This window comes from Petaurus breviceps, unplaced genomic scaffold (genome assembly GCF_028583685.1).
Source record: "Petaurus breviceps papuanus isolate PSGF00001 unplaced genomic scaffold, PetGlider_PUasm1.0 90601, whole genome shotgun sequence".
Classification (NCBI taxonomy): domain Eukaryota; kingdom Metazoa; phylum Chordata; class Mammalia; order Diprotodontia; family Petauridae; genus Petaurus; species Petaurus breviceps.
The window spans coordinates 1,786,941-1,813,576 of NW_027187282.1; the positions used below are offsets into that span (position 1 = coordinate 1,786,941).

At 44.8% G+C, this 26,636-nt stretch overlaps 1 protein-coding gene across 4 annotated transcripts in view; it reads right to left on the reverse strand.

The window, feature by feature from the left end:
• TMLHE (trimethyllysine hydroxylase, epsilon) overlaps positions 1 to 26,430 on the reverse strand; it is a 132,110-nt gene extending 105,680 nt beyond the window's left edge. For 2 of the 4 annotated variants that reach the window (XM_069063725.1, XM_069063726.1), the window contains exon 1: positions 26,294 to 26,389. The gene's annotated coding sequence lies outside the window, so the exon portion shown is untranslated. Of the gene's footprint in view, positions 1 to 26,293 lie in introns of all 4 variants that reach the window. The other 2 variants (XM_069063724.1, XM_069063723.1) reach the window with 2 other exon arrangements.
• Positions 26,431 to 26,636: the final 206 nt, after the last annotated feature.

Below are 26,636 nucleotides of genomic sequence, written 5' to 3' on the forward strand. Positions count from 1 at the left end.
TTCCTCATCTATTAAATGAGCTGGAGAAGGAAATGGCAAACCACTCCAGTATCTCTGACAAGAAAACCTCAAATTGGGGCACAGAGAGTCAGATACAACTGAAATGACTGAACAACAGAAACAAAAAGTCCCCCATGCCAGAAATTCCCTCTCTCCTCACCTCTGCCTCCTGCACAAGACAAAAATGTAGGCAGTCAAGGCCAAATTCATTACCATGAAGTAATAAAGAGGGAACAGAGAAGGTATATCAAGAGTCTTTTCTCAGAGGACCTACAGAATTTAATTCCATTCCACAAACATTGCTCAAGTTCCTACTATACACCAAGCACAATGCTAGGCATGAGGGATACAAAGACAAAGAAAAGAACAAGCTGTGTCTTCAAGCAGTGGCACACATTCTTCTGGGTGTACAAATGGTACATTCAAATACTCCGACAGAACTGCAATCTTCTCAGTTTGGATATTTCCTCCAAAGATGCAGATTGCTACATAATTCAGGCCCATGTCCTCCCATAAGTTTGCCACAGGATATCCACTTAATATGCTGGAAGCTATGCTCTCTTTCTTTGGACATGCCAGAATACCACTGGGGCACCTAGGTTGTCTATCCACTCTTCCTGGCCCTATCACAGTTCATCTTTTTTCTGGTGACATCCTTTATTTCTGTGATTCTCTGGAGTTCTCCATCGATTATATATTGGTGGTGTAGTACACAGAACTCTGGGCCTGGAGTCAGAAAGACCTAAGTTCAAATCTGACTTCAGACAGTGACTATGTGACCCTGGGCAGGTCACTTCATCTGTCTGCCTTAGTTTCTTAATCTGTAAAGTGAGGATAATAATAGCCCCTCCTAGGGGTTGTAATAAGGATCAAATGAGATAATTAATTGCAAAGCACAGTACCTGGCACATAGTAAGCATTTTATAAATGTCAGCTATAGTTATATTATCATATGTTACAGCCTCTTCACACCTATCACAGGCCTTTCTAACACCCTTTATGTGATATTCCCTTCAAGTTCTTCAGAGGTCTCCCAGCCATATAATAATACTGGCAGAATACTGGTATTAGAAAGAGGAGCCTTAGTTTCTAGGAGAAGCTTAAAGTCATTAATGGAGCTTTGCAATCCAGCCTGCTCTCCTACTGCTGTTTAAATTTGGGGCCCACCTCACTGACCATTTAGACTGCCTGTCCCAGATATCAACACTGAGGTCAAGCATCCAAATGGACAGCACAATCCAGGCAACAGACATACTTCATCTGCTTGATCTCCTGTGTAGATGGGCAGGCAAACTCTTTTGAGTGATTAAAGATCTCTTCCAAGAGGCTTGGCCATGTTTTAGACCAGGGTGGGGAACATGTGGCCTTAGGACCATATATGGCCTTCTAGGTCCTCAGGTACAGCCCTTTTACCCAAGTTTTACAGAACAAATCCTTTTATTAAGAGGATTTGTTCTGTGAAGTTTGGATTCAGTCAAAGGGCTGCAGTTGAAGACCTAGAGGGTCACATGTGGCCTCAAGGTCAAAGGTTCCCCACCCCTGGCTTAGACTACACAGGAGCATCTGCAGGACTTCTCCTTGATCTGAGTCTCCTTCATCAAACCAAGTCAAGTCAAGAAGCATTTACTGAGTGTTCACTGTGTATTAGGTACTTTTCTAAGCACTGTAACTAGATACAAGAAGAAAGAAAGACAGGTCCTGACCTCAAGGAGCTTCCAATCCAATGGGGAAAAATGCTACATACAAGGGAACAGCTTTCTTCCAAATGGAAGTTGCAGGAGGAGCACCCTATCAAGTGAAGGGAGCCACAAGGCTGGAAGGCTGGTACCCAGGTGAGAAGGTACCTGAGATACAGTGAGGAAGGCCAATAAGTCAGAAGTAGAGCCAGAAAGGGAATGCTAGCTAGCACAGCAAGAATTATTTCTAGTGATCAGCTACATCTCAGTTTCTACCACATCCTGATGCTATTGATCAGGGTTAGTTAGTTCTCTTGGTATACCTTTCAGAGTCCTGGCTCTAGATCTGAAAGGGACTGAAGAGGTCAACTTGTCCAACCCTCTCATTTTGGAGACGAAAAACTGAGGCCTGCAGAGGTGAAGCCCCGAGACTCCAAATTTAGCATTCTTTCCTTTGTATCATATTGCCCCCCTATCAATGGGAAATGTCTATTTGGACATCCCTATCCCCAGATAAATAAATATGAAGTATGTCTAAAATAGCCTTGCATAGGAGGTGGCCCCACTGAGTTTCACTTGAGGGGAGCTGATGACTCTAGGTGAAGAGGGAGTACATTCCAGACATGAGAGACAGTCAGCCAGCCTGTGGAATAGAACACTGTGTACAGGAAACAGCTAGCTGGCCCATTTGGCCGGAAAAGAGAGTGGTGTGAAAGGGAGTAATGTGACATAAGTATAGAAAGTTGGGTGGAAGCCAGGTTGGGGAAGGAGTTAGATGCCAGGCTGAGGAGTTTGCTTTGGATTCCAGAGGCCAAAGGGAGCACCAGAAGATTTTTGAGTAGGGGGATGATGCAGTGATCAGATCTCTGTTCTAGAAAAATCAATTTGGCAGCTGTGGGGAGGGTGAATTGGAGAGGGGTGGCCAAATCATTTACAAAAGCTGAGACTGAATGGTCCCAAGAGGCAGCTATTGCTGAAGTTTGGGTCCTGGGCTTGGAAAATTGAGGAGGGACTTTGCTGATCTCTGCCCCTTGTGTCTCTGACCTGAGTGTCACCTACTCAGAGAGCCAGTGTGAATGCCCCAGTCCCCTTCCCTTGTGGCTGTTCTCCTGGAAGGGCCATTCAGGGGCTCTCTCCTGTTTACCAGGCACCCTGACACATTCAGGGGAATAAGTACTTATTCACTGATTGATTCTAACACCATGCTTCAACTGCACCAGGAGGGGAACATGGGTCCCACGGGGCTCTAAACCGTACAAAAGTGGAGTTAAGAGATATTTGCTGAAGTCTGAAACTGGGAACACATTTGTCCTTAGAAATATTAGAAATTGTGGTTAGGTTCCTAGGCCAGCCCACAAAACCCAATGGAGTCTTCAGAGTAGCAGCAATACTGCCCATTTACAAAGAACTATAGGAGCAAATAATGCTGCAGGAGCAGGCCATTCCCCTCATGTAGAGGCCACCCTTCCAGCAACTCAGCAATCCAGAACACAAGCCCAGAAAAAGAGGAGGGGTATAAAAGTTCTCCTCCCCCATCTTGCAGAAACTACTACCTAAAGCAGGGGAAGCCCTTGGGCAGTCATTTGGACTCAATTTACACACTATTCCAACAAAGAGCAGGGTTCTCTAATTTCTCACTCTTACAGAGAAGCAGCCAATTAGAAAGGGGAGGGGGGGTGGGACCTGTGTGGGGAAAGGCTTTGCTGCCTTGTTGGAGGTTCTGGTAACTCTGAGGGGAGGGGAAGCCAGAATCTGATAGCTAGGGAAGAGACAACACACACACACATACACACACTCAGCCCACATGCGCATGCACACACACGTGCACATGCACACACATGCCTCAATGAACCCCGCAGCCAGAGTACACATTCATTCTCATTACCAGAGGCAGAGAGCCCTGGGGCAGGCCATGGACAATTCTAGGTGGTCCAAAGGAGCCAATCTTGGCCACAGAGTTGTAAATTCAGCTTGCCCCCCCACCCCCCTCCCCCACAACCCCAAGAAAAATAAAAACTTATGCAGCTACCAACCGATGCCTGCAATTGCTCTACCAGGAACAGAATCTTTCTATCCACAATTAAGAGATAAAAGGCTGAAAATCCCCAGGCTCAGAGAGCTGATTCACACTAAGATCCAGCTAGTCAAAATGTGAGCAAAGATAGGGATCAAAGCATTTTCCTGTTTTCTTAGGGATGAAGACAAAATGATGAGGGGTGAAGAGGATGAAGAATTGTTTCTTCAATGATCTCAGAGGTCACCTGGTCTAAGCCCTCATTTTACAGAGGCCAGAGCAATTGATTTGCCCAAAAACAGTTATTAAATGGGGGGTGGGTGTGGGCCTTGAACTAGATCTTCAGAATTCCAAATGCAGTGTTCTTTTCCAGTGCGTCCTACAAAGCCCCAAGGGAGCCTGGCTCTCAGTTCCTGTTTCCCAGTCTCTTCAGGACTACCTCCTTGGCACAATGTTGTCTCCACCTTTCCCAATGCTCTCAGTACTGCTTGTGACTTCTGATGGCCAACTCCTCTGGGCCCTCCCAGCAGAGGAGGCTGCCTCTAGATGCTCAACTCTGGGGACAATTTTCCAATCCTGTACCAGCCTTTTGTTGGCCCATTCTTTGTTCCTCAGAACCCCAGGGACCCACCATCTGCTTAACCCTTCTGGCTACCACTGGCTCACTCCCTGCCCTTCAGCGAGGGTGGCCTTTCTCACAGACCAACTGTAGAGTGAACACACAGTGTTTCCCTTTCTCATAGAAACATACAGCTGCCTGGTCCCCTAACATCTGCTCTCCCGCTCTCCTCTGGTCTCCTCAGGAATCACTTTCTTCGGGCTCCAGCCCTCCTGCCCATCACATTGCTCTCAGCTTTGTATCACTCACTCCTCTGTCCACATGTCATATACATAAGCAGAGTACAAGGGCTGGTTTTCTTTTGACCTTTGTATCCAGTCCCTAACAGAATGCCTCACACTTTGAGCATTCATTCAATGTTTGCTGCACTAGAAGACTCTGATTGTGTGACTTTGCTCAACTCACTTCAGTTGTCTGTGACTCAGTTTTCCCCTCCACAAAATAAGGAGGCAGGAAACGGTAGCCTCTAAAATTTCTACCAGGGCTCAGTCTCAGACGCTTAGCCTGCCACACAGTAAGCCTTTAAAAATTGATTGACTGATTAGACAGTCCTTTGTGAACCCTCAACTTTGGCCTCTTGATTCATCTCCCCTTCAGCCTTTTCTTCTTCTTCTATAGCTGCCCTCCAGAAACACTGTGGGGGCCCTAGACAGAACCTCTGCTTGGGGGGTATTTCTTTCCCCCACTGCCTAGCAGGAGTTGAACTGAATTGAAATTAATTGCATATAGACCCAGGGGTGGAGGCTAAAGTAATGATACATAGGTATAAATGTGATTTACATACACAAAGATTTATTTTGGGGAAAATTCCTTTCACTACTGCAGTGGTTTTGTCCCAGAACCTGACTTCTGTCACAGACGTCCATTCTGAAGGGCAGCCCTCTAACCACTAGTCCATAAGTTAGCTTTCAGATATTCATCGCATCTCTTTGGAAGAACTGAAATTGGCCCTTTGGAGCTATATGAGTTAGAGCAAGTCACTAGACCTTGCTGAGTCTCAAATCCCTTATGTCAAAAGTGGGGGTCTGACGCCATCTATTCCTGCCAACATAAGACTACTGCTCAGAAATGGCTCTGTAACCCCTCTGTAATCCCTCTCAGGCTCAGCTCAAGGGACTTCACAGGTCCTGCCCAATAAGCTCCGATCCCTGGGAGAATCTCACCACCAAATTAAGTAAGGCCTGTGCTGATGGCTGCACCCAGCTCCCCTTCCCCCCTAGTGTGAATCAGCAGCAGGCCCCAGGCAGCCCCAGGCCCTGGCCCCCAATGTCTGCTCTCACTTGACCCAGATTAGAATAGTTAAATGTGGATATGGGGGAGAGCAGAACTGACTCCATCTTGCCCTATATCTGCTATTTGTTACTATATTTCTTTGTGTCTCTGGGAGATGCCTCTTTGACAAGGACTGAATGTGTCCTTGTGTACCTCCCTTCCCTCAATCACTTTATGGTTACAAAAGAAAACTCATAGCGTTTGAATAGTTCCAGGAACTCACTCCCTTCTCTTTATCCTATCGAAGAAGGCCCTGTAGGAGCTTAACAGATGCTAATTAACTAACTGAGGGATAAAGAAGATACTGTTTTCTTCTTTCTGCTGTGAACAGGCTACAAAGGACACATTCTTTCCTTACTAGAACAATTAAAGCATCCAAAGAAGTATCTTTTCCTGCCCTCCATGATCTAACCCCAGACTTCTGGGTAAGAAGCAGCTTTCCTCAGGCTTTGAGCAGCAGGTAGCCTGGGAAGAGAGAATCTATATAAGCATGCATACTGATGGATGGATGAAGTATGGATGTGTGAATGGATGTATGTGTATATATGTGTATATGCATGTATCTGTATATGTGTACGTATGTGTTGTGTTGTGCTATCCCTGGGATGCTGAAGCACACATGCCCACCACCTTCTGATGGGGTGTGCCACCCTCTTGAGGAGATAATGACCTATCTCCTGAAGGTAACATACCAGTCTGCCTGGATCCTATCTTGCCTTCTTCAAGGCAGTGGCTAGCCAAGGACCCAGAAAATATTTGCAACCAAGACTAGTAAAACCCATTGGCTTTTGGTGCCCAAAATCCACTGGGATCCCAGGGAACCTGTTCCCACCCTCCCTTCTTATTGTATTTCCCCTCCAGAAAGCTGGCTTGCTCTCTTTTCTGGCTATGGACTACCTGTCTTTCCAGTTTCCTTGTAATGAGTGCATTTTGGAATCCCCCAAACTAAGGCATTCCTTCATTGGGCAGAAGAGAAGACTGAGGGCCAGAGAGGGGAAGAGTATATGTGTATGTGTGTCTGAGGCCCCACAGAGCCAGAATTAGAAGCCATGACTTGTGACTGCTTCCCAAACCAGGGCTCACTCACTCCAACTCTGTGCCCCTTTTCCTTTTCTTTGTTAAACAGGAATCTCTTTCCCAGAGGGCTCATGAATTGAATGATCACTATCAGATATTACAGCAGAGCACAGAATTTCTGTGCTTAACTATGACCCTGAGTCATACAAAGAATGGGTTCTTCAGGATGGGGGAGAAGGAAAAAGAGATGTTCTAGGGAAGTGGAAACACAGAAAGAATTCATAACGAAACCTCCCAACAAAATCATTTAAAAAACAGTTTGAGTCCACATAGCAACAGGCTTCAGTACTTTGGAAAACTCATTTCTGTGAAACAACTCATTTGTGGACAATGGAGGGTAAATAAGGTACTATGGTAACTGACAACAAAATGGAATAAGATTGATCAGGAATGTTGGTGTTCAGGGAAAAGTAGGTCCCATGGTAGGAGTATAAGGGCTCATTGAATCTCTGAGCTGGAAAGGGCTTTGGAAGCTGCCTAGGTCACCTATGTCTATGCCCTAATTCATGGACTAGTGGATAGAGTGCTGGCCTCAAAGACAAGAAGACCTGAGTTCTAATCCCTCCTCCACTGCTAGCTAATCATTTCATCTCTCTGCGTCTCAAGGTGTTCAGGGTCTAAGCAATTGTTCATCTGCATTGGGAGTTTTTCTCCCTCCCTAGAAGTTCCTATATCGATTAAAATCACAGGTCCCATCCAAAACAACCCCAAAATGACCTCCCTTCCAGACTTGTTGTAAATTGTACATGAGCATGCTTCTGCAAACCTTCCCATGCTTTCTAAAGATCAGCTTGGAATGTCTTCCACGAGGCTCTCAGTTTCTACTGGAAACCCTCTCTCTAGTGACAGGGCACTCCCTACCTCCTGAGGTGGCCCTTTCTACTTTTGAGATGCTTCTAATTACTCCTAGATTTTTCATTCCATCAAGCCTACATTTGGAGAATCTCTGAAACTTTCAGCACTTACTCCTCTTTCTTCTCTCTGGGGCCAGCAGAGTAAGACTACTCCTTCTTCCAAAATTTGAAGACAGTGTGTGTCCCACCCCTCCCTCCCTTCCTCTCTCTTTCCCCTGATTCTCTTTGCCTTTTCTTCCCAACTAAGTCTCATGTGGCTTGGGCTACATTCTCCTCCTCCCCACCCTGTCTGCCCTCATCTGGACACACTTCAGCTTATCAGAAATTCAAGAGGTGGAAGAAGTCTCAAAGGCCACCTAGCTGAACCTGTGATTGAACAGGAATCTCCTTTACCATACAGTAAAGAAGGACCGTATGGTCCTTCTTTAAAACACAGTACTGAAAATTAAGGACAATCCTTGAAACACTGTCTGGTCAAGGCAAGGTACAGAACAATTGTCACCTGTGGTCCTGTAAGGTCTAGTTCTCACTAAAGTCGAAAAGTACATGGGCTATTGGCCATGCCACAAACCACAGAGGACTCATAAAGAGCTGGCAGTCTGCTAGGACCCCAAGACCTTCTGCACGGGAAGGGTTGTGTAGTCAGGCTTCTCTGATCTTGCACCTGAACAGCTGATTTTGTTAACTCAAATGTAGGACCTGACATTTATTTCCATTATATTCCACCAGATTATGTGGGGCCTGTCATTCTAACAGTTGGAACCATTGACTCCTGATTCAGTTATACAACACATGTAGTTACCCTTTTTTGCTCTGTTTTATCTGAAAATTGGCCAAGCATCCCATTTGTGCCCTTCATCCAAGTCAATGACAAAAGAGGCTAAGGACAAATCCCTGCTGCTTACCTTCTTAAAACACCCTTCTTTCCCATCCTTTCCTACTTATGAAGATCACTCTGACTTTGGATTCAGTCCTAGGATGTGGATAAGGTTTTATGAGCAGTTGATCTCCCAGCTCTTGAGGCTGACAGAATCACAGACAGGCAGGGAAGGAAGAAGAGGGGAAAAGAACAAAGAATGCTCTAAAAATATTTTCTAGACTCTTGTTGTTTGCCTTCTCCTTCCCCCCACCCCTTATTTTTACAAAGGAGGAAACAAAGTCAGTGGGGGGGGGAAGAACTTGACACCATAGCCAGTGACTCCAAACTCTTCCCACTGTACCTTGCTCCTTCTCAAATCACTTCAGCTCTCAGGCCTGTTTCCTTCTTTGTGAAAATGTGGGTACTAATGATACTGAGACTATATACATCACTGGGCTACGATGACAAAAGCCCTTGGAACCCTAAAATTCCTATATGCTTATTATGACTCTGAATATGGGAAATGCCAACTGGAGGGATTGAGGAGCTGGCTCCATTGGCATAACCACCCTCGATCAGTTTAGCCCTTCTCAGGCCCAAGTTCACCACTGCCCTCTGGTGTCTAAGAAACCTCCTTATTCTGGGTGTTTGGGCCCATCGCCCATCCTGGGCTTCACAGAGAGGGAGGGAGCTTTTGACAAAGTTTTACCACTTCTGAAGGGCAGGGTTGCACAGTGGGTAGATAGAGTGCCAGGTATGCAGTTAGGAAGACTCATCTTCATGAGTTCAAATCCAACCTCAGACACTTACTATAATCCTGGGCAAGCCACTTAACCCTGTTTGCCTCAGTTTCCTCATCTGTAAAATAATCTGGAGAAGGAAAAGGCAAACCATTCTAGTGTCTTTCCCAAGATAACCCCAAATGAAGTCACAGAGTTGGACAAAACTAAACAACAACAAGGGGAAGGGAACAAGCATTTATTGATCACCCACTACGTGTAAGGTACCACACTAAACACTTTGCAAATATCATCTCATTTGATGCTCACAACAGCCCTCTGTGAGGTAGGTGCTGTTATTATCCCCATTTGAAAGAAGAGGAAACCTAAAGCTGGGAAAAGTGAAGCCACATCTAGTAAGTGGCCGAGGCTGGATTTGAACTCAGGCCTTCCTGATTCCAGGCCCCAGGTTCTATATAACTGACCCTTCCCTGTATCTTTAAGGGTAGGGAAATGGGTTTCAGACAGCTAAGAAAGCCCTCTGGCCTCTAGAGTCCATAGCCCCCCTTACCTCAGTACTCCATGGCTAAGTTGCGAACATAATATGGGCACACAGGAAGTTGAGACTCTAAGTCTCTAAGCGAAATTTCAAAGCCAGGAGGTGCCAGAGGAGTCACCCAATGGCACAGGCATCTGAGCTTTGTCTCAAAGATGCAGTGGCACAGAAGGGGGTCCAGAAGGTACAGGGCTCTTTATTACACTGTTTCAGAATCGAACATAACTATGATAGGGCAGACTGAACAAAGGGGACTTAGGACTAGAGGTACCAAGCTGAGGATCTGAGCAAGACAGGATGGAATCCCTCCCAGTGGGTTTGGGGCATCTGATGGGGGCATCTAGCCTTTCAGTCACGGTGTGGCTCCTTAGCAGAAGGTGTGGCCTGTTGCTGACCCTTGAGTCAAAGGACCTGACATGGACCCTTCACATCTGTGGGACCTTGGACAAGGCCCTGCTTCCTCAACTGCAGGTTATATGCACCTGTTATTAACACACCCTTCTCTCTAGATGGCTGAAGGCAAAGCTCTTCCTCTGGACCTGGAAAGAGGCTAGGCTGAAGATTAAGCAGAGGCTGATTACTCTCAAGCTCCTGGAGTCTCCATCATCAGGCTGATCCCCACCCCCACCCCCAGGTCTAGGTGGGAAAACCATAATACATAAAGCAAGGATTCTTACCCTGTTTTGTGTCACGAACCTAAAGAGGTGCCAGAGGGCAGTCTGGTGACTTCTCAGAATCATGTCTTTCAATAACCAAAGGAAATGTTAAATTTGTGGTAGAGGTTAACTGAAAACAAAGATATAATTTTTTTATCCCATCCAAATTCACAGACCTTAGGTTTGAATGTACTTAGCTCCTTGCATTGACCCCATGATGACATCACCCTGGTTGGCCCAAATGACCTGTGAAGCCTGGTGCCTGACTGCATGGGGCCCCTGGCTCCCTTCAAGGATTCCCCCAAGTGTCTCTTCCTACTACAGGACTCTCTTGCCTCTCCCAGTGGTTAGTACTGACCACCCTTTCCCACAGTGATTTTGTAACGTAGAACTTCCCCTAAAATGAAACCTGGCAGTTTGGTGACACAACAGTTATATAGAGTGCTGGGTCTGGAGTAAAGAAGACTCATCTTCCTGAGTTCAAATATGGTCTTAAGATACTAGCTATGTGGCCCTGGGCAAGTCATTTAACCCTTTTGCCTCAGTTTCCTCATCTATAAAATAAGCCAGAGACAGAAACGGCACACTAGTCCAGAATCTTTGCCAAGAAAGGTACTAATGGGGTCATGAAGAATCAGACAAGACTGAAATAATCACAACAGCAGTAAATCATGGGTTAATCACTTGATAATAAGAGTGCACTAGGCCAATTCTGCTAAGAAAAGCTCAGTGCCTTTCTCCTTAGATATCATCTCCTAGGAATTCCTAATATCAACAAAAATATGAACTCCATTAGAGAACTTCCAAGCCCTCACTATCAAAACAAGCAATCAGATCACCAAAGCTGGTGAAGGCTTGAATGCTACTGACACAAAGCCCTTGGAGGTTACCCTCAGAAGATGCAAGGCAACATCCATGGGCTTCAAATCTTTCTGAGTGTCACTGGCCATTAATGGAAACGTTTTCAATAACAACAAATATTTCTTAAGCCCTTACTATGTGCTAGACACTTGGGAGAGAAAAGCAAAAATGAGATACCCCTTGCTCTCAAGGAAGACCATTTTACTATTTGGGCACAGATAAGTCAATATTATTCAACATGAATACAAAATCACTGTGGGAAGGGGTGGTCAGTACTAACCACTGGGAGAGGCAGGAGAGTCCTGTAGTAGGAAGAGACACTTGGGGGAATCCTTGAAGGGAGCCAGGGGCCCCATGCAGTCAGGCACCAGGCTTCACAGGTCATTTGGGCCAACCAGGGTGATGTCATCATGGGGTCAATGCAAGGAGCTAAGTACATTCAAATGATAGGGCTCCCTGAGATTGGGGAGGGGGGCACAACCTAGGGCTAGAATAGGTCAAATGCAGGGTATAGTCAATTCCAAAGGACCAGATTAGATCCGTGAGGAAGTGATATAACACTAGATCTATCAACAAGATAAAGCACTGTGTGGAAATTCAGTCAGAAACATTTGGGTGAGGACCAGTAGAACGGGAAAGAAGAGAGAGATTGCAGGTGGAACATGTCACAAACCATCCAGACAGAAGGAAGACAGGGATGAAATGGTCCACAAGCACCACCCAAGGCAGCAGGATACTGTCATGCTAAGATGCCATAATTATTGGATACTTGTTGGAGAAATTTATTTCTCTGCTAAAACCAGAAGAGAGAAGAAATTCTTGACTTATAAATCATCTTGTCCTTTAGAAAAAAATTCAACAAGGGTATCTACTCTTGTGGACATGATTCTGACCAATGAGGCTGGCAAGAGAGAAGTGACAATAAGCTTGGGAGAAAATGATCTTAACATTTCGTCTTAGCATTCCTGTCAGATAAGGATCAAAAATTTCAGAAAAAGGGTCAGAGAAACTGGCCAAATAAAATGACATATGTCTAGTAAAGTGCTATATATATAAATTCTATCTTGAAAAATAGAGGCTTGGGGCAGCTAGGTGGTGTATTAAATAGAACACTGGCCCTGGAGTCAGGAGGACCTGAGTTCAAATCTGGCCTCAGACACTTAACACTTACTAGCCATGTGACCTTGGGCAAGTCACTTAACTCCAATTGTCCTGCCCTCCCCCCTCCAAAAAGAAAAAAAAAAGCAAGGAGGAAAGCACGGCTCCAGGAACTTGAAAACACAAAAGGAACTGAGTCTGGCAATGAATAAATGCTAAGAATTATCCAAAACCCTCCTTGAACTATGTTGGGGGCAAGAGGAAGAAAAGAAGGGACAGCACCACTACTAGGGGGAGATGGTCTGGACACCAGGGCTAATAGAGAGAGCACTACTCAGTTCCTATTTTGCTTTCGTTTCTTCAATCAAGGAGAATATTCAAACTGAAAAGTAGAGAATTCAAACGATTAATAGACAACTTAAACCCAAGATCAAGGAAATAGAAAGAGAGAACTCAAGCATAGGGGAATTCAAGTCCCCAGGTGGCCATGAGCTACAAGGACTAAGTTGTTGTCTATGGAATCAGAGAGGTGCCACAAGGCAGGATAGGAAGAAATGTGGGTCTGGTTTTCAAAGGTTGGGGAAATGGAAGAATTTTTCAAACTAGAGGCCTGCGTGCTTGAGTTGGATTCCTGGCGAATTGGGAGAATGTATTATTAAAGGCTTGTGAGAAGGCCCACATCAGGGAAAGGCCTGAAGAGAACAGGAGAAGGGAACAGACAGGCTTTCATAGCCGATTTGCTGCAGCAGACCACATTTTCACAGTAACACAGTTGACTGAGTGGTAGAGAAAATATAAGACCCTTCACTGTTTATTGACTGCACTGAACTCAGCAGAGCAAAATTTAGCCTTTGGGACTCTACTTAGGAAAGGTGGGACCCCACTCTGGTGGGGACTGAACAAGCCCATAATTTTCAACCCTGAAATTCTATTATTCTTATTGCATTTTTCTCCAAAAGGGATCTTCCTAGAAGATTCAGGACCTGTAACACCCCTGACTCCTGAAAAATTTCATGTACCACCTGGAATTTTGATCAAGCAGCCCCCCCCCCATTTCAGGAGAGGTGGGGAGGGGGAGAGAGGTAGAGAGACAGACAGAGAGAGGGAGAGAGAGGGAGAGGGAAAGTCAAAGTATCAATTTTTTTTAAAGAGAGATAGGAGAAGTTACAAGAATGGAGACAAAACAAAGAAAATTGCAAGAATCTTAAAAATTCTAAAATTAATGCCACATAAAGTCCAGCAAACTTGGGACTATATAAAAAGAGATAACTACAAAAATATTAACAACCAAAACTGACAAACATGAAAGAATAAAAAATCAATCTTTTTTCCAAAAGAGAAACTGGAACTGTTTATCTGGAAGCTGCCACATTAAAACCAAATCACAAACCCTAAGACTTATGAGTGAATGCTAGCAAACATCTCAAAAACTCAACAATTCTTTTGTTGCAGAAACTATTTTGAAAAAAGAAGAGAGAACAATGTGTTCTACTCCAGTTGCAACATTTTCAGAAGGATGTTGATAAACTGGATGAAGGCTACAGAAGAGCAAGCCTTGGTCTTAGGTTGCCACCATAAGAGGATCAGTAGAAAAACCAGGAGCTGTTTAGCCTGGAGAAGGGAAGTCTGGAGGGAAGAATCAGAAGTAAAGGGCAGAAGTGGAAAAGAGGCCAGTTGAGGCTAGACTGTGCTACAACGAAATTTGAAAAAACAAGTATAATCCAGACAAGTGATTTATTCAGCAAGGCATGCAGTTGCAAAAACAAATTAGGTCCAAGGCTCTCAAGTAGCACAAGAAGCCCTGAATCCTGGTTTCTATATGGTTGATATACAATGAAAAGAGTGATAAAACAGGATGTAAGGATTAAGCCACCTGGTTTCCTTTTGGTAGAGGGGATTGGGGGACACTCAGGTAAGGGTAGAGGGGTATTCTTGGGGTTAAGTGATAGTGGGGAGGGGGAGTAGTCTTGCAAAATCATCAAAATCAGGTGACTCACATGGAGTTGGAAGTTAACTTCACAAAATGCTGGATCAAGGCAAAATGGAGTCACTAATGATAGTAACTGAAAGAAAATGATTCCTAGCACTATCAATCAACCAATCAGCATTTTATAAGGTGCTAAATGAAGAGAACACAAACCAAAATCAAACAGTCCCAGTCCTCACAGAGCTGGGGGGAGGGGTATGTACACATATACAAAATCAGGAACAAGGTAAATCAAAAATAAATACAATGAAATTTGTAGGTGAGGCGCAAACTATTGAAGGGCAAATAGGAAAGACCTCATGGCATAGTAGCATTTGAGCTGGGCTTTGAAAGGAAACTAGGGATTCTGGGAGGAAGAGATGAGGATAGAGGACATTTCAGGTACATGGGACAGGATGTGCAAGGCATGGAGACAGGGAATGAAATGGTGTAAGAAACAGCAAGAAGGCCAGTTTGGAAAGGCCTTGGTCATGTGTAAGTCTAGAAAGCATCAAGGAGCAATGAGAAGCACACTGAACTTGTGCCAGTCCCAGGACTCGAGTTCAAATCCTGTCACTGGCACTTACCACCTATATGACTTTGGGCCTCCATTTCCTATATAAAAATGAAGGCACTAAGTTACCCTCGAAGGTTTCTTCCATCTTTACACCTATAGATAGCCTGTGGTCCCATGAAAGGTAGGTAGGGCCCAAGCCAGGGAGGGCTTTAAAAAGGGAAAAGGAATTTGCATTCAATTCTTGTGACAATAAGGAGTTTCTTTAGCAGGGCCACGACATGCTTTAGAGATATTACTTTGGTACTTGTGTGCAAAGGGAAGAGACTTTAGCCAAGGAAACAATCCACCAGCAAGTTGCTATGAGGATCCACAGGAGAGTGGTGGCCATGTGTGTAAGCATAAGGGAAAGGATTTGAGAAATGTAGTAAAGAAGACTCGACAAATGACAAAGGGTCACTCATGTGATGTGAGGGAGAGTAAGCAGCTCAGAACTCCAAAATTCTGAGTCTGGGTGACTGGAAGGATGGCTGTACCCTTGATAGATACAGGGAAGGTCAGAAGAAAGATGGATTTGGAGAAGGAGTGAGAGAATAGAAGTTCTCTTTAGGATAGGCAGAGTGTGAGAAGCTTATGGGACATCCAGTTGGATACGTCCAAATGGCAATTGGAGATTCAGGACTAGAGCTCAGAAGACAGGTTAGGGCTGGATAGTTAGACCTGGGACTCATCTGCATACAGATAATATTTGAACCCATCATCGAGAGTTCAGTAAGAAAAAAGTGCCCTGAGTAAAGCCTTAAGGCACATCCACATTTAGGATGTATTGGAAGGATGATGATCCAGCAGAGAAGACTGAGAAGAAATGACTAGATCAGAGACCCAAGAGAACAGCATTACCAAAACCTAGTGGTGAGAGGATATCCAGGAAGAAAGGTTAGTCAACAGTGTAGAATGCTATAGAAAAAGCAAGGAGGTTGAGAACTGAGAAAAAGCCATGAAATGGGTACTCGAGAGTTCATTGATAACTTTGGAGAGAGCAATTTCTGTTGAGTGATGGGGCTGGAAGCCAGAATGGAGAGGATTGCAGAGGTGAGTGGAAGCAATGAGTGTAGATGGTTGTTGTATTTGCTCCATTCCCTCTCAATCCTAAAAAAAAGCAACTTGTCCAGGGCCCCTCAAGCTATTGTTCTCCCTCTCCCCCCCTTCTGTCTCTCTCTCTCCCCTCCTCCTCCTCCTCTCAACTCCTAGAACAAGCTTGTCATACTCATCACCTCCACTCCCTCTCCTCTCTCCTCCTAAACTTCTCTCCACTTGGGGTTTTCACAACACTACTCTGACTTGTTCAGATCTGGGATGCCTGACCCCTCCTTCTCAGCTACTTTTACTGGCTCATCAGCCCTATCACTCACTCTAACTGGATGTTGTGGAAGGTCCTGTCCTAGAGCCTCTTTCTTTTCCCTCTATAGTCTCTCTCTCTCTCTCCTTTGTGTCCAGTCTGCTCCTCATACTCAACAAAACTCATCATCCTTCCCTCTCCCCAAACCCCATACCTTTTCCAAACCTCCCTATTTCTGTTGACTGCAAAGCCATGTTTCCATTCCCCAGGTTCACAGACTCAAAGTCATACCTTAGTCTTGGCACTCAGCAGCACCTTCTATCCCAGGCTTGCACAACCTGCAGTCCACCAAAGAATTTCGGGCGGCCCATGAAAAATGTAGAGGAAAACACCCTTTGAATGTAGAGGAAATCCTTTGGTGCACCCTAAGTAGCCTTCAGGCCAAAAGTTTTGCAGGCCTGTCCTATTCAATCACTAGCCAAGTTTTCTAGTTCCTAACTTCACAACATCTCTCCCATATATCTCCTTCCCTCCTCCACTCACATCAATGTTTTTTTATTGATCTCCCTGCCTCAAATATCTCCCCACTTGAAACCATTTTCCACATAGTTGCCAAAGTGATTCCATAAAGCACAGGTCTGACTCTGTGATTCCCCTGCTCAATAAACTCCAGTGGCTCTCTATCACCCCTAGGTTCAAATACAGACTCATTGGTTTGGCATTTCAAGCCTTTCCCAGTATGGCTTCATACACATTCATTACTCCCCTTCACACACATGCTACAGTTCAGTCAAACTGGTTGGAGTTTTCTTTCTACACGGAACTCTATATTTGCCATGGCTGCCTCCCATGGCTGGAGAGCCCTCCCCCCTCCACGCTATCTCTTAGAATCCCTCTAATATTTGTTTCATGGGGCGGCTAGGTAGCTCAGTAAATAGAGCACCGGCCCTGGAGTCAGGAGGACCTGAGTTCAAATTCGACCTCAGACACTTAACACAAAAACTAGCCATGTGACCTTGGGAAAGTCACTTAACCCCAATTGCCCTACCTTACCCCCTCAAAAAAAAAAGAATCCCTCATTTCTTTCAAAGTTCAGCTCATACCCCATCTTCTCCATGAAACCTTTACTGACCCCCTTGGCTCTCTCTCCCCAAATTACTTTTTTTTTATTTTGTATAAATGGTCTATTTATATGGACATGTCTCTTCTGATTGGGAGCAGGGACTATCCCACTTTTGACTTTGTATCTTCCAGCCTAGCACAGAACACCCTGTACACAGTATAGCCTTCCTAAGAGGCATATTGACTGACTACCTGAAATGAAAGAGAATAGATGACATTCAGGATGAAAACATTCTTTCCACTGTACCTCCAATGCCACTCCCTGCATCCCAGACCTACATCCCCCACAGCTCTATCCCAGTGAGATCTCTGTATGGCACCCTGAATTCTTAACTGTTTACAGAGTTAGATTTGTATTGTCAGGGTAAATAAAGCCTGTCCTATATGTATTTGATGGTGACTGTCAGTGAGCTGAAGACTTCTTTAGAGAGAAACATGAACCACTTTCTGATGTTCCTGGAAAAAAGCTAAGGTGAATAAAAAGGCCAAAGAGCTTCCCCCCTGCCACCTCCCACTGTATTTAGAACAGTGGTGTCTGTTATATTTCTTTCCTTCCTTCTTTCTTCTCTTCCTTCCCCCCTCCTCTTTTCTTTCTTTCTTCCTTCCTTCCTTCCTTCTTTTTGTGAACTTAACCAACATCCAAGGAAATGACCACTTCCATACAGAGAAGAGAATGCCACAGGGACTGTCTTGAATTTCTATCAAGGATAGCTGGCTTTTCTTAAATAGATAATTAACTCAACACTGTTTCCTGAGCTGCCCTGTTTGGCTGGGTTTCCTACTGCATTTCCTCAGTTCTCTTGCCCCTCTCTTTCCTTTTTTTTTCAATTTTGGTAACCATATTGCTAACTCTCTTATCCCCACCCCCCAAAAAATTTTTGAAAGAAAGAAAAGATTGTTGGATCTTTCACAACTCCAGAGAGGGGAAAAAAACTTTTGATCAATCATGATATAGAGGAAATTATGAGACAATATAGACTAATTTAATTTATAAAAATAAAAATGTTTGCAAAGCTAAAAACAATGCAAATGGAATACAAAGGAAAGATATAGGACAGGAACACACACATATATGTATGTGTGTGTGTGTTATCATTAAACAGTTGTGACAAAATTCTGACATCAAATATCTGTAAGGAAGTGATATAATCATATGAGTAAGAGCCATTTACCAATAGATAAATGGTCAAAAGATGTGAAGCTGATCTCAAAGAGATGCATATTTTTATGTATTAACCACTGCAGGGTCCATAGCTAGGCCAGCTTTCTGAAATGCCTGTAGGGGACCCAAGTGAACACTCTCAGGGAGGCTCAAAGTCTCAAGGAGGAGAAATCACTTCCATCTCTACCACAAGATGTCAAAAGTCATCTATCTAGTTCAACCTCCTCACTCAACTGGGAGAAGCCCCCTAGGGTCTCTTGCATCATTTAGTCTATGGAGCATCTACTTTTGTTTCTGACATAAAATGGTGGGGTTCTTACGCTCATTTCACTGATGCCTCCTCAAAAACAATAACTAAGAGCCAATTAATTTTCATGAAGTTTTATCTATAGTGAGAAGCAGGAATAAGTGGGATAACATGAGTTCAGAGTGACCTAGTATATAGAAAGGCAGCTTCAGAGCAAGAAAACCCACATTCTAGTTTCTTGGAGACAGCTAAATATAGTTGAAGCCAGGAAGATCTGAGTTAGAACCCTGCTTCAGACACTTCCTAGAGGCATAAACCCTACAACCACCATTAAGGAAGTAGTCCAGGTAAGAACATGTCCTCAATTTTTCACTTGGATATCCTACTTTGGCTTCTTTGACTTTTCCAACATGTTCCCACATCAGGACCTTCCCTAGGGCCTCCGCAACCCAAACCCCACTTGTCAGCTTCTTCTTGTGTGTCATTTTCCCCATTCGACTGGGCTCTTTGTGGGAAGAGACTGTCTTTTGTCTCTTTTTGTATCTCCAGTGCTTAGCATAGTGCCTGGAACATAGGAGATGCTTAATAAATGTTTACTGATTGACTGTGGTATGGTGTGATTCTGGATGAGTCACTTTAGGGTTAGAAACTATAAGCCTCAGTTTCCTCATCAGTAAAATGGTAATAGTAAGGATAGTGCCTACCTAGTAGGGTGTCATAAGGATCAAGTAAGATAATACAAGTAAGATGTTTTGCAGCAGAAACAGTAGCTATTATCATGATTGTACATACAGGCTGAGCAATCCATCTTTTGAGTTCTTGGTGTCCTAGGCAGCTCTCTGAGGGTTGGTTAAAGGAGTTTACATACTGGGAGTTTCCTATTGCACTGAAATCTGTAGTCTTCTCTCCCCCACCCCCCAAAAAGCGCTTACTTTCCCAGAGTGCTTCAAGCTGAAAAGAGGCTTTCTTCACAAAAGCCCTAAGAGGCAGGAAATGTAAATATTATCACCCTCATTTTGCAGAGGAAGGAACTGTGGATCTGAAAGGTCAAGCAACTGTGGCACAGTCACACAGCCTGCATGAGAACTCAAGTCACAGCTTCCAAAGTCAGTCACAAGCCTTCATTAAGTATTTATTATGTGCTAAGTGCTAGTGATACAAAGGACAAAAGGTTCCTGCCCTCAAGGGGCATACCTCCTAATAATGGGGGAGACAACATGTAAGTAAATAGGTCTAGATGGAAAGAAAGTTGGAAGGACCTGGACAATTAATGCCTCCTGTAGAACAGGGCCCTTGAGTTGAATCTTGAGAAAAGCCAGGGAAGGGAAATTGAGGTGAGAAAGCAACCCCAGTTTTCTTTTTGAAAGCTAAAAAGGAAAGCACGTGGCTACTGGCATGAGGACTTTTCAGTTGTTATATTTTTACAGGAATAAATTGTGTCTATTATAGCAGAACTTAGGAAAGTTCTATTTTTGTCCTCAGTCAATAAGCATTTATTAAGTGCCTACTATGTGTAAGGTACTGGGAGAACACAGAAAGATAAATAAGATACAGACCCTGCCTTTAAGAAGGTTAAAATATCACAGGGGAAACAAGATGCATACAAATAACAAGAAAACAGGACAGAATGTGATACATGCATGAGGTACAAAAAGACTTGGAAGATTTTGTGATTCCCTCCAACAATAGGAATCAATGGTAGCATTTGAGCTGGGCCTTGAAGGATGGGTGAAATGTCAATAGAGAATGGGGAAGGAAGGGCATTCCAGGTGTAGGAAGCAATGTGAACAAAGTAATATGCAAATATGGAAGAGTGGGCTACATTAAGCCAACACAAAATAAACATGAAAATCTATAACGTGAGACAGAGATATACTAATGTGTATACTAATGTTTAGTGTGAAGGTATTTGGAGAACCTATATCAGATTGTTTGCTGCCATGGGGGGAGGAGAGGAAGGGAGAGAAAATTTGGAACTCAAGGGATTGTGGAACTGAATACTATAAACTAAAAGTAAATAAATAATTTTTTTAAATGGAAGCATATTACAGAATGCCAGAATGTCAGAGGCAGAAGACATCTCAGAGGCATCCAGGCCAGTCCAAACCTAAATGAGAATTTCTTCTATCATGGAGCTGACAGGTGTCATCCTCCAGCCTTTGCCACCTCCAGGGACCAACCACCCCACTTTGGGACAGCTCTAATTGTTAGGAAGTTCTCCCTTGTGGCAATGGGCCTCACATGTCAGTCTAAGCTTAGCTATTTACTGGGATGTTCATGAAAGACATCCACAAGTCACAATCATGTTTCTTCCCTGCCACATTTGAGTACTGAATTGGTTCCAGGCAGATGATCTGGGAGCAGTGAAAAAGGTCTAGAGCAAGAACCACCCTAATAATGGTGGCAGGACTTTTTGGAAGAACTCATTGTTTTCTTCCCTTGAAAGGGGCACCCTTCCCTCCCACTTCATCTGGTTGATCACAGGCTTGACTGTTATACTTCTAAAAATATGCTACGTGCAGTAACAACTATGGGACCAAACTTTACACAGTGGCGCAACAAGTTTAAGAAAAACCAGGATCAGCAAAACCTTGACAAGGTCACTGTAATTCTCAGGGCAAAAGCTGGCAGAACACAGTCTACACAATGTCCCTACAAAGTCACACCTCCTCCCTTCCCACAGGAAGATTTTCTAGTCCTTGAAGAAGATACAAAGATTATTTATAATACTCTTCTTTATGGCTAACTAACTTATGAGTACAAAGAAGAAACATATTTGCAAAACTAAACTGGAAAATGAAGAAACATGAAAGAACCATGAACATTCCTGAGATGCCCTGATGGAGCCGAAGAAGGGGAGTGACTAACATTATCAATATCTTCCATGGCTTTTAAAAAGGCTCTCAACCCCAACTAAGACACAAGTCTGGCATTTCTCCCTCTCTTGCTGCCTCTTGCTGTCTCTGGTTTAGAGAACTCGAGAGCTAGCTCACCTTCTCTCCCCCTGGACATCTGCTTGCAAGTGGGCTCTGCTGGAGGGGACCGATGTTCTCAGAGTCCATCTCCAAGGAGGCCCTAGCTTTGCAAAGGGATCAGGAACTCTCACAGTCCCCAACAAGAAGGTCCAGCTTGGATTCTCGGAAAGGTATCTGTCTTATTCTAGTCTAGCTTTGCAGAAGCTCTTGCCTAGCTTGCACTCAGGTCAGATGTTGTTTCCCAATTCTAGCCAAGGATACATGTGTCTGCTGCCTTCTGTCAGCAAATCTTTTCTGTCTGTGATGTGTCTGTTACCGTGGGAAGCTCTTCCTAATATAAATATATATATTTTGATAAATGATGGTTTACATATGTTTTTGAGCTAAAAATTCTCAAGATAATCAATGAATATTTTAATTCTACATGCTAAATACAGTCATGCTACTGTTTTTGAGGAAAGACATGAAAGTGAGAGATTAGAAGGATTTTTAACCAAAGCAAAAAGGTCCCAAGTTCTCTTTATATGTGTAAAAGGAACCCAAGGTCAGAATAGGCTTATTTCTCACAATTCTGGTGTGAAATTATAGCACAGAATTTTGAAAGAAAGAAGCATCACTAACACTGTGGAATTTGGATTTTATTTAGCAGACAATGGGCAGCCAGTGAAAGCCTGTGAACAATGGGGGGATGTAATAGAAGGTGTGTATGAAGAGCATTGAGATGATCCTGACCAGCAGGGAGGCTGTATTAGAAAGGGGATGAGAGTGGAAGCAGGAAAATCTATTGGGAGATTATTGCAATAAAGTGTGTGAGAGGTAAGGAGGGCTTGAACTAGGCTGCTAGCAGAAGAAGGTGAATGTTTGGGAGTTATTAGCCAGAATCCTAACCAAGGCAGTTTATATGAAAAGTTGGGACTGCAACAAGGCCCAGGTCAGTGGGCTGTGAATAGACAGATCAAGGAGGAGAGAGATCAGGAGAGAGCTAGGAAAAGAAAGAATAAAAAAGAGATGTGAGGTTGTTTTGGGTTTCCTTTGTAGCCTTTGAGAATTTCCATAATAATTCCTTCTGCATACCTGCAGAAGCCAAATGGGGGAAAGATGCATATACAAGGTTGGGGGAGTGGCCTAGATAACCCAGGAAGATACTTCCTACTCCAATGCCAGGCCCTCCTTCATCAATTATTTCATAGGCCAATTCTACTGTTTAGGATCAAAATTTTCTAATTGAAAAGGCTTTTTCAAGGTCATATAATCCAAACTCTGCATTTCAGACACCAGGTATTGAGGGGATTAAGGGGCTAGTAGCAGAGACAGAAGTTATACTCAGGACCTCGACTCCAAATCTTGAACTCTTTCAATGGTTCCAGGTTGGGAGGTCAATGCTTCTCCTGTGCTACTTAAAGCTAGAAGGGACATCCACATTGTTCTCCCACCTGGAAAGGTCTCTGGTTGCAGAGGGTGGCAAAGAGTCATAGCCCTGAGCCTCTGTGGTACTTCAGTAACTTGGGGAACCCAACTAGAGCAAGCAATGAAGAGAAGGAAAACCTCTTGCTCTACCAAGTAAGGGTGACCTCAGCAGTGTTCCATTCAAGCCACATTTGGGGATTTAGACTTGTCAATCATACTGTCTAGCTAAACAGGAAATGCTGTCAGGCCACATCTCAGCCAGCTAGACTTCAGCTGTAAATTCCTTACTGCTACACTGGTCTGGGGCCATTGAAAAAATGGGAGCTGAAGTGGAAATGGGGCTTGAGTGATGGAATGTTGATTAATGAACAACTGAGTTGGAACCCATCACATAGAAAGGCAGTGAAGCAGAATGTGAGTCTAGAAAAGCAGAGTTTAGCAGAGTCTAGAACCTTGGTTCTTCTAGTCTCAGCTCCATCACTAGCAAGCTCAATGACCTCAGGGCTCCCTTCTCTGGGCTTCAGCTTCCTCACCTATAAAATGAGAAGATAGTACTAGATGATCTCCAAAGTCTTTGTCACCTTGGAAATTATGTGATCCTATTCTGCAAGTATCATAGGGCCCCACTTCCCACTGGGGCAAGGAAGGGGTAGGGGGAGGTTCTTCAACTCCTGACTTCTTCTTTGGATATTTGGCATCAGTAGACCTGAGTTTGAGGTTAGGATATGCCACCTATCGATTCATACTCTTAACTAGTCATGTCACCATCACCACCTCTGACCTTACCCTCTCCCACAAACCCTATCTATAGAATGAGTTGGAGAAAGAAGTGACATCTCAAGTTCCTTCCATTTTGAAATCTCTTGATTTCATGTCCTCCAGAGGAGTTGTGTTCCCTGTTCTTTAGTCTCCCTTTCTACCTGTCTATTTGGGTGTCCAGTCAGTTCTTGAGTGCCTAGTTTTCCTTTGCAGATTACCTCAGAGATCACATGCTTCCATTCCTCTGCAGAGGTCTACAACTCAGTGTGGAGGAGTGGGAAGAGGGAAGAAGGTCCTGCATTTAAATTTTGACTCTGCCCCTTACTGCCAGTGTGAGCTCCTTGGCAAACTACTTAAACCTCTTTGTGCCTCAGTTTCCTCAACTATAAACTGAACAGAGTCAACAAGTTGATGTCTAAGGTCCATTCTCTATACCTACAAATTCATGACCTTAAGCTCTGACCTCTTATCCAAGCTTTAGTTCCATATTTACAGATATATCCCTTTGTCACGTCATCTCAATGGCCCTAAAACCCAATTTATCAAACTCTCTACCCACATTCCCAAGAGATTTGTCCAAATTTTCTCATTTTTGTAAACAGCACCACCAGTCTTTCAGTGCACTAGAAGTGAAATCTTGGTGGCATCTTTGTCCTTCGTAGCCCACCACTCACCAGTTCCCACTGATAACAAATCCTCTGCAGATTCTCTCAAGCTGGTCCTTTCTCTCTATTCACACTGCTATGTAGTTCAGGCCTATTCTAACCCTCAAATCAGAATCTATATAACTGCCTCCCCTCTCTGGCCTCCCAGCCGTGGCTCCAATTTCAATTCAGCCTGTGCCACAATTTTATGTGAAATGGCCTAAAGCATTGATTTTATGATGTCACCACTCTGCTCTAAAATCAACATTGGCTTCCAATTGCCTATTACAGACATCACTGACCTAGACATGGATACTCTACTACGTCTTCTAAGGCCTCAAAGTTGGCTAACAAATCCAATCAGCCCCAAGGAAAATGTAGGAAGTAAAGTCTTTTGTTAGCATGAACTAAACTGTAAAGGATTCATATTAACTGGGGAATTTACATTTTAAAAGAGTTCCCTATCTCATATTGCAGAACATTTGCCCCCTACAGGCTGCCCTCCTGGGCATCTCCTACACATCCCAAGTTCATCTTCTACCTCCATCCAGGTTTTTTCTTTTTTTCTTCTGTCACCCTTTCTAGAATGTCTTACCCACCTCTATCAGAAACCTCACTTTGCTTTGAGATCTAGCTTGGAATCCTATCTCTTTTCTGAGCTCTTCTTTCACAAGTGTATGTTTAGTACAGTTTGGTAAGTGCTTTGTAAATGCTAGTTATCAGTATCAGTAGTAGTGGTAGTGGTGGTAGTAGTAGCAGTAGTAGTAGTAGCGGTAGTAGTAGTAGCAGTAGTAGTAGTAGTAGTAGTAGTAGTAGTAGTAGTAGTAGTAGTAGTAATAGTAGTAGTAGTAGTAGTATGTCCCACTTGATTTTTAAGCTTTTTCTACTTATAAACCTTCTTTTCTCCACAGCACACAACACAGATTATGAAGAGGTTGGCTCTGCAGCTCTCAAAGGGCTGGACTATGGTTGGGTATCCCAGTGCCCTCTTAGCTCCCTCCTTTAGCCTCTACGTTTCTTGACAATATCCATACTATTCTTGCCTTTTTTGCAATTCTTGTTACCATCAACCACTGTCCAATTTTGGAGAATAGGCTATTTTAGACGGAAAGTGGGAAACTGGCTAAAGAGGGAGGGTTGACTGTCAGTGCTAAGATTAGGAAGCGATCAAATGAGAATGTCAAGGGGAAGAAAGCTCTTCACCCAGCTCTAGTTAGCTGAAGCCTCCAGGTGGAGGGAGCTACTTGTAGAGAGGCCAGGCCCTGGCAGAGAAGAGCCGAACCAGGGAATGAAGCTGCTAATCTTAACAAAAACTGTCACCACTGTGCTCTGGCTACAGGCCACTGAGGAGAAAAAGCCACCTCCTTTCGGAGGCACCCGGTCTTAGCAGATGGGAGTTAATTAAGCATTCAGAGTTGAAGGTGCGGCCTGCTCCTCGAAAAGTTCGAGGGCAGGCAGAACCTCCTTCCCACTTTCCAAAATGGCCCATTCGTCCCTTTCTCCCCTCCCTGAGGTCCACGAGGTGCCGTGCCAGGGTCTGCCCTGGGTCCCCTTATCTGGGGAATGATGGGGTTAAACTCGATGACCTCTCAAAAGTCCACCCCGGCGCTCGAGGTCAAATCCTGGGTCCCAGGGTCCCAGGCTGCGCCGCGGCCCAGTACTAGCAGCAGGCTCGCTGGCTGGCAGACTGGCCAAGGGCGCCCCAGCCCCCCGCCCGCCCCCCCCTTGCTCTGCGCTTGCGGGCAGCCCCCACCCCCACCCCCCTTGCTTAGCTGGCGTAGAAGGAGCCCCTTCAGGGGCGGGAGAGGGGACAGTCACCCCCCTCCCAACCCCGAGCCCCCCAAGTCCGTCCCCCCAGCCCCGCCCCGAGCCCACCCTGTCTGCGGTCTGCACCCACCTGCGCGGGAGGCGGCGGGCGGGCGGGCTGCGGGCGGCCCCAAGGCACCAGAGGGAGGGGGAGGACAGGGGGAGGGGCTGGCGGCCCGAGACTTGGGCCCCGCCCCCACCCTGCTCTTTCCGGCCACGACGACTACGCTGCCCTTCCCGGGCTCCCCTGGGCCTGGGAGGGAGAGAGGCGGGGAGAGGGCCTAAGGGGGCCCGCGGGAGGGGGTCGGCCCGCCACGTGGAGGCTGCCAGGCCCGGGCAACGCCGCACCCCCTGCTTCCCTCCCCGCCGTGCTGCGCTGGCACTGCGCTAACACTAGGGAATGACAGCTCTGCGTGCGCCGAACGACTCGGGGC